We start from the raw sequence: 12037 nt of genomic DNA on the forward strand, positions 1-12037 counted from the left end.
CAGCTTGAATTAAAACCTTTTTATTCGTTTGCATAAAGGTAACCTGAAAACAGACTGTATCAAAGATGCTCATCTTACCTCAACTGTTTGCACATTCACCAGATTATAATGCTTGCTGTACTGAACTGTATTAGCTAAGGGTGTAGTTGAGCACCCTTTCTAATCTCCCTTTTTCATAATTTAAAAAATCCTTTTGCATTCGAGCTTTGTGTGCTTTGTTTCAACTCGAGTTTTTGGGAAAATTAAGCAAAATGAGTTGGTTTTTACTTACATAGCATGAAGGAAAATACATTTTCCGTTAGTCGCCAGTTGAGATGTCACACAATCATAATGCAAAAGATGAAAGTTGGCTTGTGGGGCCATTAAGGAAAGGAAAACAACCTAAGTCTGAAGAAAATCAAATCATTATTTTGATGCTGCAAATATTTAAAACTGAAATATCTATATTTGTGCAGTAAAAGACACTTCAATCTAGGTGATATACGGCTAAAATTGTTTATAGTGCTATACGAATATCAAGCTGCTGTAGTACTGACTACTCTCATCACAAAGTTACCTTACACCCTTAGTAATGGCCTTAAAGGATTATTTGGTTCTAACTCTTCATAAACTGGTCTATTGCCATTGACATTTCTGCTGCAAGTGCTGTGCCATTTTGGAGGCGGTAGGTCCAGGCCTTCATGTCTCTCCTATCCAAGTAGGGGACTGGAAAGGTGACAGTATTTAGAAGACTAGGCAGCTGGGAAGGGCTGACAGCTCCATCAGAGTAGTATGTAAGCTCTAGAACTTAAGTGTGATCTGTGTACCACAGGTATGTAAAATCTGTGTCAGACAACAAACCTTGACACTTGACTAGGAATATGATTAATTTATGAGGAGCTTAATTTTATTTAAAGGAATGTGTTTATTCTTCCTAGAACCATAAAATGAAACATGTAAAAGAAGATGTACTTTGGGAGTCATATCAAAACCATAAGGTGCTTCTGTCGGCTCTGAAAAAGCAGTGATTTAACACCTTTTCTCTCAGAACTAACTGTGGCAAAGTCACTGACAGAATTTCATGATACAACTGGAAGCTGTTGCAGAAAGCCCTGTTTTCTGTAGTTTATGATACTCTGTTGGGAAAAAGAACAAATAATGCTTGGAAAACTTCCCTAATTCAGAAGTAACTTTTAAGCAATTTTTTTTTTCTTCTGTGGAACACATACAGCAACACTTGTCTGTTGTCTGTAAAAAAAATTGTATATTGTTGTCTCTGGCTAAGAAGTAGATGATGCTTAGGGCCATCTGGGGTTTGGGTAAAAATTAATGACACAGAGTTGGGATATTTACCATCATTTATTATACACTGATGTCACTGCCCTGAAAAGCAACATGAAAAAGACAACAAAAAGTTCTTTCTTGTGAAAATCTAAGCTAGAAATATTTTTGCTGCTGTTTTCAGCCTTTGAAACCCGCATTTGGTTTGCAGTTGCTTATATATTTCCCAAACCGAAATATTACCTTTTCCAAAATAACCCCAGACTCTCCCTATTCCTCCCCCCTTTAAGAAAAAAGAAGGGCAAAAAAGAAAAAAATCAGCCTGAAGCAACACCCAGGACAGAGAACTTCTTCCAAGTAGTTAAAGCTTGGCAAACCTATAAACAATGGAAAACAAACAAACAAGGATTAGTTGGATGTTTGCCTCAGCCTGAATGTTCTGGACACATACATACACACACACACACACACACAAAAAAAACCCCCAAACCACCCCAAAAACCAAGGCCAGAAAGGTTTCAGCTGTTTCTCAGAATGAAGTTAGGAGGAAATACGTTATTTTAAATTTCTGTAAAACCCTTAGACTTCTAATTGAAAACTCAGTCCTCCGGAACCAGGTTTTAATAATCAATATATGTGCTGCCCTGGTGTTGGAGAGAGTTTTTCTGTTCCTTTCAGATTTACGCCACATCTCATATTACGAGTGTTCAAGGCTCTGACCACCATGCATGCAAGTACAGCATGTCCAAGATGCCCGATGTGTAGAATATGGCTCTGCATCACACATACAAGAGAGTCTGGTCTCAGCGACTACATGCCACGTACATAAATTGATTATATTCAGTCTCAGGCTTATTTGGGACCTATTTGAAACTGGGACTTGGTTCTTACCCCAGGGCTTAAGAAGACAACCCTTCTTATTATCCTCCCCAGGCAAAATTATGAATGTCTAAAGAATCACAGTAGCCTGTGCACAGTAGAAACTGCTAAATTCCCCAAAGTTCCTGCTTCTCCAAATAATACAGCAGTGGGCTAACTGAAGTTGCTTGTTCCAGCATGTGGTGGCATCTGAGCCTGGGCACTTGTACTTACAGTGGGAGAATGTCTCTTCTGTCTCTTCAGCATTGCTGCTGCTGAGGTGCAGAGGAACCAAACATCTCACCGAATGTGAGGGGACAAGGAGCCGGGTTACTGTCGGTGAGGGGGTAGCTACAAATGGGGGAAAAAAAGATCTCTGGGGTATAGGAGATTATAGAGTCAGATGGTACAGACAGGAGTTTCAGCCTCAGCAAAAGAAGTGTCTCTAAGACTAGCCTTGGCCCTCAGGCTTCTTTTGATAAATACTGCTCTTGCTGTGCTTTCTTGGGTTAGTACCATCACCCTTGCTTTACACCTTAGATACATCCTATGATCTTTTGTAGTATTAGGACTCTGCCTAATTTAATAAAAAGTTAATAACTTCCCATAGCACAACTCAAATACAACATCTTATTTCATCTAGTTGAGCATTTGATCAGGGTAGCTGGCTTTTCAATGTATTGGGGAGGTACGTGCTCTGTTCAGTGGCCACTGGCATTAACCTAGCAATTAAGAGTAGTATTTAGAGTAGTTAAGTACCAGGAAGGGAGAGTTAGTAATTATAAAACAGAAGAGCTAAGTAACACAGTGTTCTGTACTCTGTTTCACGTAGAAAAGAAAACTGTACACTCTGTCCATTCCTGATTACCTGTGTAGATTTGAGCACTCTTTTTTTATTAGTCTCCCATGTATATAATTGGCACTGTGTAATTAGTATTTTATTAAATGAATATAGTCTAGTTCTTCAGAAAATGTATTAATTCAGACTTATAGGTGTCAAATATGGGATTTCCATTCAATACTGGTACACCTAGAATAGACTTAAAAAGTCAGAGTAGGTATGTTACACTGATTTTTTTTTATATACTTATACTACTACAGACACATCTTGGCTACCGAAAAGATAGGGTTGTGTTAAAAAAAAAAAAGCTTAAAATTAACGTTTAGGATTTTCTCTGAAGTTAGTGGGATTTTGATATGAGCGTTCACAATTTAGTTTTGAGGCACCTTGAATTTTCTATATGCTTTTCATTTAGCTTTGTTATAATTTTTAACTGGAAGTTTTCAAAATTATGTTCTGCCTGAAATTTGGCTACAGTAGTCCGATTTCACATACCTGAGGTAATATCTTTAAAAAACTCCTCTGTCAATACATACAAAATTCAGTTGAGGCTTATTGTGATAAGACCTGCTATGACATACAGGTTGGAAGGGTGAAAAAAATGGGTTTGAAGTAATTTTTCAGCTTTTGTTTTTCATAACTGAGTGTTATATACCAAGAGATAAACTTTATGTGCTGTGAGCATAACTGTTATGTGCTCTGCTTATAAACTTGATGATGTGTGCACTCATAAGCATGATAGTCTGTGCGTTCATAAACTTGATGGGCCCTACACATAAAAATATTAGCTATCTGGAGTTATGTTAATTTTATTCTCCAGAAGGGAAAGAATTTATGGGCAATGCACTTAACAGAGAACAGAGAAGCGGTTTTGTGCAACCACTGGCATAGTGAGTTTCATGCGCAGCTGCTGCTGAATGAAATCTTTCACATCTCTACAGACTTGCCACCTTTACCCAGTCCATTCTACAATTTAAAGAATGACGGATTTTTTGTGAATGACAGATTTCTCATGAAACAGTTTAAAGTACTATTTATGAAATACCACCAATGCAAATGCACAAAACCCAGCAACAAATGAAACGGCAGTAGAAGTCCTTTTCCTCCTCCACTCACAATCAGGTTTCACAGCACTTAATGCAAACAACATACCTCATCTTCAATTATGCTACCAATGCTTGCCAGTATTCCGTCATCCCCAGTATAAAACAATTCTTTCCATACGTCATATAACTGTATCCACCTTCCACAGTTAGTACTGGTGCAGATAAAGGTGAGCTGAAGGAGGTCTATACTGTTGACATAGACATAACAGAAGTAATGCGATTGCCAGTGGTGGTGGATAAAGTCAAGAGTAATTCAAAATGCTTGGCTTCTTGAAAGCCAAACCACCACTGTTTAAGAGCCAAAATGCAGTTTTAGACGTTTACATTTAAACTAGATCTAAGACTTTATTCAGAAATGCACTCAAACATATTGACACTGATAACACTTGACCACAAGTTTAGACAATCTGTAGTTATGACTTTGTCAGTGTGTAAACATATCCTAAACAAATCAGTGTGACCGCAGGAGTTTCAGACAGCTGTAGCACACTAGTGTACTAGCTGTGCGTCTCCTGTTGCCATAGATTTACTCAATGTACAAAGCCTGGAACTGACCTTAATAAAACGACACGGGACAATTCACACTCCCACAGAGGGAAAACCACTAATAAAGAACAGTCCAACTATCTATTCTGTAATGCTTATAGGCCAGTTCTTGCCCAGCAAGTGTTGCCAAAACGCAAGCATCTGGCCCAGCTCAGGATTTCCTGAACTGATTTGGAGATGGTTCAAGACATTTTTTTTTTTTGCAGTCTTTTCACAAACGTATCTGTGCTGAATAAATGAACAATCAGACCTCCTGACTGCAGCTGAGGAAGAAAAAGGATGCATCACCTCAGATTCTTTTTGGGGGGCTGGAACCCTGCAAGCTTTTGTCATTTCCTGGGACCTGAAAGCCATAATTTCTCCAGCCTTCTTTTTTTCCTCATCCTGGCAGTTCAGCTGGCAGTTAGTTTAATATTAGAGTCCCAGCACAAGGGAATTTGGGGTGGAAGTCACTAACACGGACACCAGGAGATAGATAGCCCTGTAGCCTCTTTAAAAAGAATGGGGATGGAGAACTGTAAGGTCCGACAGAGTCAAGCCAGCCTAACTCATTGGAAACCATCTGGTGACCTTCTGGACTCATGCCCCCTATTATACCTCTAAAGGGAACTGGGACCTGACTTAACCGCAGCAAGAGCGGGGCTGGCTGACATGCTAGCACCAAATTGTTTGTATGACATTATTCTTCCCACGCCGGTTTCAGATTTGTGTCCAAACGTGTGCTTCCCCCACAGGTGCTTGTGGCATTCTGCCCTCCCCAGACTGTTACAGGCAGCCTGGGGAACCTACAGTGGGAACACTTAAGGGATATCCTTGCACCAGCAGAAAACCCCTGCCCGGCAGCCGACGCGCTATTTTAGTAGCTCCGTTCTGGCAGGACTACGCCTGTGGGACGTGACACCGCAGGCCTGGTTGGCTGTACCGCTGGCATGCAGCAGTGATCATGATGAGGTGGGCAGGGGCATTCTCAGCATATGCTCAGCACCAACCTTGCCTGCCTTGCCAGTTACCTGGAATAGCTCGCGAAGGTGAAACTGCAGGCCCCTAAAAGCATGCCCTACAAAAAAGGAGTGCTGGCCCACATAGCAATTAGCCTACATTAGCGATGCCATGGAATATGCTCGAGGCCACAATGGTGTGGATAGCCAAGGAACTGAGTCTGAAATATACATTATAGGAAGGTAACATACACACAGCTGATTTGTTTTACATGCATATTGGAAAGAAACAAACTCTTTTTATTCTGGTTTCATAAGGCTGAGTGGACTGCCTCTTGATTAGACCCTCAGTCCATCTCTCGTAATAGTTTTTTAACTCCTAGTAATGATCAGCCATCTCATGTTTTGACAGACCCGTCTTGGGCAGAGATCTCGAATAAAAGAGGTGCAAAGACATTTTGTGAAAATTGGTGGCTGGGTCGAGGATTGATCCTGGTTAATTAGTTAACTATTTCTCGCTTTGTGAGAAGCTGAACTGTAAGGTGAACTGTTAATGCTTCTGTTGGTCGGCTAACTGGCCAAGCTGCACACGTCTAACCCCAAATAAGTCACAGTTCACAGTCCCCTTTGCCCAACAGATAGTGCAGGGTCACATGCTGGAGCTCTGGGGTAGTTCAGTGTCTGAGGTAGAAAGGGAATCTGAAAACCTGAAATAATATATTGGACTGGGAGGAGATAGAGGATCTGGGAGGAAAAAGGGATAGACAACCAAGCATTCTTGCTTCTACTGCTTGAAGAATGATTTCTTAGTATGGTGAAATGCCGAAAGTGGCAAGTTTTGAGAAATGTAATTTAAAACTTGCCACAATTTCTTTTTCTTAGCTAGCAGGAGGTTTTATGGTCATGTAGGCACCTAGCAGAACATACTTGTAAGAACTTTCTTGAACAGATTTGTGAAGTCAGGATACTGCAAATACCATGTGTAGGAACTTCATAGACAATATCCCTCCAGAGGGAGCACAAGAAGCTTTCTCCTGACAACAAGAACGAAGTTTTCATTGTAACCAGCAAAGACATTGTGCTGGTTTTGACTGGGATAGAGTTAATTTTCTTCATAGTAGCTCATATGGGGCTATGTTTTGGATTTGTGCTGAAAACAGTGTTGATAACAGAGGGATGTTTTCGTTACTGCTGAGCAGGGCTTACACAGAGTCAAGGCTTTTTCCGCTTCTCACACCACCCCACCAGTGAGTAGGCTGGGGGTGCACAAGAAGTTGGGAGGGGACACAGCCAGGACAGCTGACCCCAACTGACCAAAGGGATGTTCAGCACCATATGACGTCATGCTCAGCATATAAAGCTGGGGGAAGAAGGAGGAAGGGGGGGACGTTCGGAGTGATGGCGTTTGTCTTCCCAAGTAATCATTACGCGTGATGGAGCCCTGCTTTCCTGGAGATGGCTGAACACCTGCCTGCCCATGGGAAGGAGTGAATGAATTCCTTGTTTTGCTTTGCTGGCATGCGCGGCTTTTGCTTTGCCTATTAAACTGTCTTTATCTTAACCCACCAGTTTTCTCACTTTTACTCTTCCGATTCTCTCCCCCATCCTACTCGGGGGGAGTGAGCAAGCGGCTGGGTGGTGCTTAGTTGCTGGCTGGGGTTAAACCACGACAGACATACATTCTGCTGCACAACTACAGAGTAAGGAAATTGTATTTTGTATTGCTGGATAAGCTTCAAAAAAAGCTGCCAATGAAGGACCTAATTTTAACAGGATTGAGGACAGTTTTTGACTCTTCCAGGAATTCCTACAGAGAAGCAAAAGCTTCATACTGAACAGGTGTCGGTAGATTCAACTTAGCTATGTTACAATCAGCAGAACCAAATAAAAATTTTTAAAGAGACATGAGTTGTGTTGTACTAGTCCTTCTGGATGTGAGTGAAACTTTATGATTAAATTAACAAAATGTCTTTTTCATCTTTCCAAACAGGGAAACCAGATCCCTGTAGAAGTTGGAAACTGAGGATGTAGAGGAGTTCCCAGAGGGGAAATACTTGATATTGTAGCACTCGATTTGCAAAATTTTTAAAGAATCACAATTCTTCAGGATGCCTGATTCTAACAGAAAACTGTTCTGCACTCCTACAAATGTATTTATCATGGAAAGTGATTTCAGGAGAACTTCTGTGATACAACTTTAAAGTATACGTTTCCCCTAAAATAAGTAACACAGCCTCTTTCCCAGTGGCTTCTTCCCCAAAAAATCTCCACTGTTTTGGGGAAGGACTTTGAAATTGGAGTGAGGAACTTGTCATACTTAGGAGTGTGATCTTCAACCTGCCTCTTTATAGAGTGAGAACACCACGGAATACATGACTGCCATTCAAGAGAGTATCAGAGAAAACTCAGGGAGTCACACAATTTTTTTCATAACAAGCCTCATCCGGCAGCAACAGCAGCAATTCCAGGACCTTCTGGTCCAGAGGCGTGCCAGCCTACACCATATGCAGTACTGGCTGTCAATCCAAACCCTGTACTATCAAAGCCGGGCTCTGATGATGACTCAAAAGCATATCTATCTACATTCGACTAGGTTACCATGGCAACCTCTCTGGCCTAAAAAGAGATGGACCACATTAGTTAGCAGCACCTTTTTGACAGGCGAAACACAAGCTGCTCACTCCAGATGATGGTTTGATTTAGAATTAAGTCTGTCTGAGAGCTGCCATGGCGTTCTCTGAAGTGTTAATGATGTAACCCAGAGAGAAGAACTTCTTTTGGGACTTAACTTCAGATCGTGGCGTAGCACCAAAGGGATTGAGCTACATGGTGGCTTTGCCTGAGAAACACAAGTTAACAGAACAGTTGACATCATAATATTTTTTCTGTGTTATGAAGAAATCCTTTCTGAAGATCTTCTAAGCTGGGTCTGCTGGCCTACGAAGGCCACTCTTGCAGAGGATGTGCAGGATACCAAGGATTATTTGAATTGCTACTGGCACAACAAATCTTCTAGATTGAAACGTCTATTCAAAGTACAAACATTAAGCCCTGGGAAGGTCAGAGTGCCCATGACTGGTGTGAAAGAAGTCTGGAGTTCAGACAGAAATGCACACGCTCCAAAGGAAAAACTGCTTGGCTACAAGGGCTTTTTAGGGTTTGGATCACAGAACGAAGACTTCCAGAATGTATGGACCCCTCTACTCAATGTAGCAAGGTTGAAAAGGGAAAAACTGGGACGTATTATCCATGGTCACACTCCACTATCAGGTGACGGTGTGGCTGAAACAACAAGATGAGTATCTGTGGTCTGAAGCAGGAGGAGATGGAACGAAGCTGGTAAGATACTGAACAGCTTCCATAGACTTGGGAAGTACTTAGCCCCTTAATTAGGAAAACTTCTTCATCCCCAAAATGGTAGAGTGTTACTGATATAATGTGTGCTCAGAAGACCACAAAAATGACTGTTGACACAACTATACTGCTTTAAGTCTATGACTGGCAGAACGCTGGGATGAATAACTAAAAAGCTATGTGAAAATAGTAGTTATGTGAGTAGACATTCCTAACTCAAGAGTTATGAAGTCCTGGTAATCTTTGACAGGAAGTGAGGAAGATTCTGAAATTACTTATTGCTTCCAACATCTGGGAACCCAGGTAAATAAATCTGGCATCATATGCAGACTTGTAGACTATGCCCATAATCAGAGGCGAACAAATGAACCAATGAATAAATGAGCAGAACTGGCCACTGTGGATGTAAGAAGTGCCATGTTTAGCACACCAATTGTCCATCCACTTCAGTGCTGTCTCTTGCACAGTAGCTTTCACTACCAGAAATTTTAAAGAAAACAATTATAAACCAAGCAGACCTAATGAGTAATTCCTTTTTAATCTTTACTGGGTAGAAGACTCAAAGGGTGAAAGTAATGTTATGTAATTTTCAGCTTTTCCCTCTGATTTATTGATCTCTAATCTATGTCTTTGGTAAAACAGAAAGTAAATAGGAACACACAACTATTTATTTATTACTTTATATTCATCTGCCATGCCATAGTCTATTGTTCTTCACTTAGATGACAAAGTCTGTGGTTTTTCCCCCAAATACCAATAATAATAATAGCCATCAGTCTGGGAAAACCTTTGTTTCTATAGCACACTTTCTGTGGTAGTCCTGCACCTTTGGGAACTCTTGGATTTTTTAAGTTCCAATTGCAACCATTTCTGCACTGGTCCCAAGTCTACTTTGTTGACAGCATAGATGTAAATGCACACCAAAAAATAGAGGAAAACAGGAAGGATTATATTTCTCAGCATAATCATACTGAAAGACAGGAGAGGCAGAATAGTCAACCAAGGCTGACTAAGGTAAATTTCTGTCCCATTAAGATACTGTAATTTAATGTTTTGAATATTGTGTATCACGTCATCTTGTACCTACCAAACTAAGAAAACTTTTATACTGTTTCATTGTTTCTTTTACATCTGTTCTATTTCTCTAGACTGTTGTATATTATTTTCTCTCTTAGATCTTATTTCTCCACACTGTATTCTTTCCTCCTCATTTTTTATGTACTTTTTTTCTTATTTTTTCTCAAGTTTTCTGCTTATTGTTGTTCTTTTTAGTCCAAAATATTCAGCTTTCTGAGGGGTTAGTCTCTTAGGAAGAGAAAACCAAGTACTTCTTAGGAGCCTGCCTACTAATTCATAAAGAATGTATGCAAACTCCTGTTTTCAAGTGCGATACTGAAATACTGTCAACCTACCCTAGGTGGTTTTTGATGAAGAGTTAAAAAAAAAGGACTCTCAGTCTTCCCTGTCTTGACAGTCCCCTCCTTCCTAAAGAAAAAAAAAATTTAGGTATGATAACTATTATGTTGAAAAAGTAGAAGAAATTAGCAAGTACTTGGATCCCCTTCTTCCAGATCACAAACTATTTCTCATTGCTCCATCTTCAGTCTCTATTATCTGTTGTGTGGAGTTCACTAGCAAAACCAGCTAAAGTGTACCTTCATCTTCTACCCCTTACTCCCACCCCACATCTATGCAATACCAACTTGGTTACTCCAGTACAACCGTTTATGGGATGCGTTACACAATGAATCAGGAAGCTGACCTGGTTTTAAAATCAAAACAAAACTTCTCTGGATGGAGTAAGATTCTGCTGAGTCCCGGCTTGGAAGACCCTCACTTCCCAAGTGCTAGACCTAACCTTTACCCTACCCGTATCTGCAGCACAGACGAGGACTCCTAGCTCCCAGTGCTAAGATAAAGCTCTGTCCTGCTCCTACCCTGTGTGCTATGTTTCCAGGTGAGGCAGGATTCTGGTAGAGTCCCAGCCTGGAAGATGCTCAGATCCCTAGCCCTAGCCCTAAACCTACTGGCAGCAGAGAACATAAGTCCTCCTCCCAACGCATACAGACAAGGAAGTCCATCCTGACACCAGCTCTAATCCCAGATTCTGTGGCTGGAGCAAGATTCTGGTAGAGCTGCAGTTCGCAATGGCCTTGTTCCTTAATTTTAATGATTACCAGCTTCAACACTTCATCTATTGAGGACCTAAACAGAAAATGTTGTAGACCATCTGTAGCGTGTACACATGCTTTTAATGAAATGGACATTTAAGAGAATACTGTTGTATAAGAGAAGAACTATACAGGTTATTCATTATCAAGATAATATTAACAAGACAAAAATATTTAGTTGTTTGTGCTGGAAAATAAAATTAAAAAAAAGGCCCTCACCTTTTAAAGGACATTTTATCTCAGCCCAAGTTGCCACATACCATAAGCTTGTGTATAGCCAGCAAAATAAAAGTAGAGGACTACTGAGCAAGCGCACAAACTCATGAAAACTCTGTACTATTTTTAAGTGTTAGCAAAAAAAAGCCCTCAAAAAAAACCCCAAACCCCAACAAGTTACATGCTGTAACATACTCTGATACAGTAAGTGGTGTGACAACTTTCTGTGAGCTTTGTAGTTACCTACATAGAACAACAGAGACATTAGTCTGCCACTGCACGTCACCATTCACAAGGAATGGCAAAGAGATTTTAGCAAGGCTTACAAAATCCTCATGGGGATGGACCCCACTGTCCCCGAGAGAAGAGTTGCCCTTCCTTAACGATGGATTGGGCAGAGCGTATGCAAGACAGCCAATGCTTTTCTGTATGTTCTGGATTTCCTGTACAATACACTGTGCGTGCAGGTACCCTAGGCCAAAATGCGATGATACTAACTTGGGAGTCCTTGGCTAGAAGCAGACGACCCTGTGTGCCTTGTTACGCTGCAGAACACGCGTGTTGGCCTTCCTCATCCTGGGTCGTACTCGAAGGCAAAGAGAGAAGCGTCAAAAGCAGCTCAAAGTGACCCCTCAATCTTTCTGGGGCTGAGGGGAATGAGAAACAACTGCTTAAATCATGGTGCTCCCAGACACCTACCACGGCTTTGAGGTGCAATTTCATGGATGATTTAATCTAACCTAACAC

The sequence above is a fragment of the Aptenodytes patagonicus genome, chromosome 1 (assembly GCF_965638725.1).
Source record: "Aptenodytes patagonicus chromosome 1, bAptPat1.pri.cur, whole genome shotgun sequence".
Lineage (NCBI taxonomy): Eukaryota > Metazoa > Chordata > Aves > Sphenisciformes > Spheniscidae > Aptenodytes > Aptenodytes patagonicus.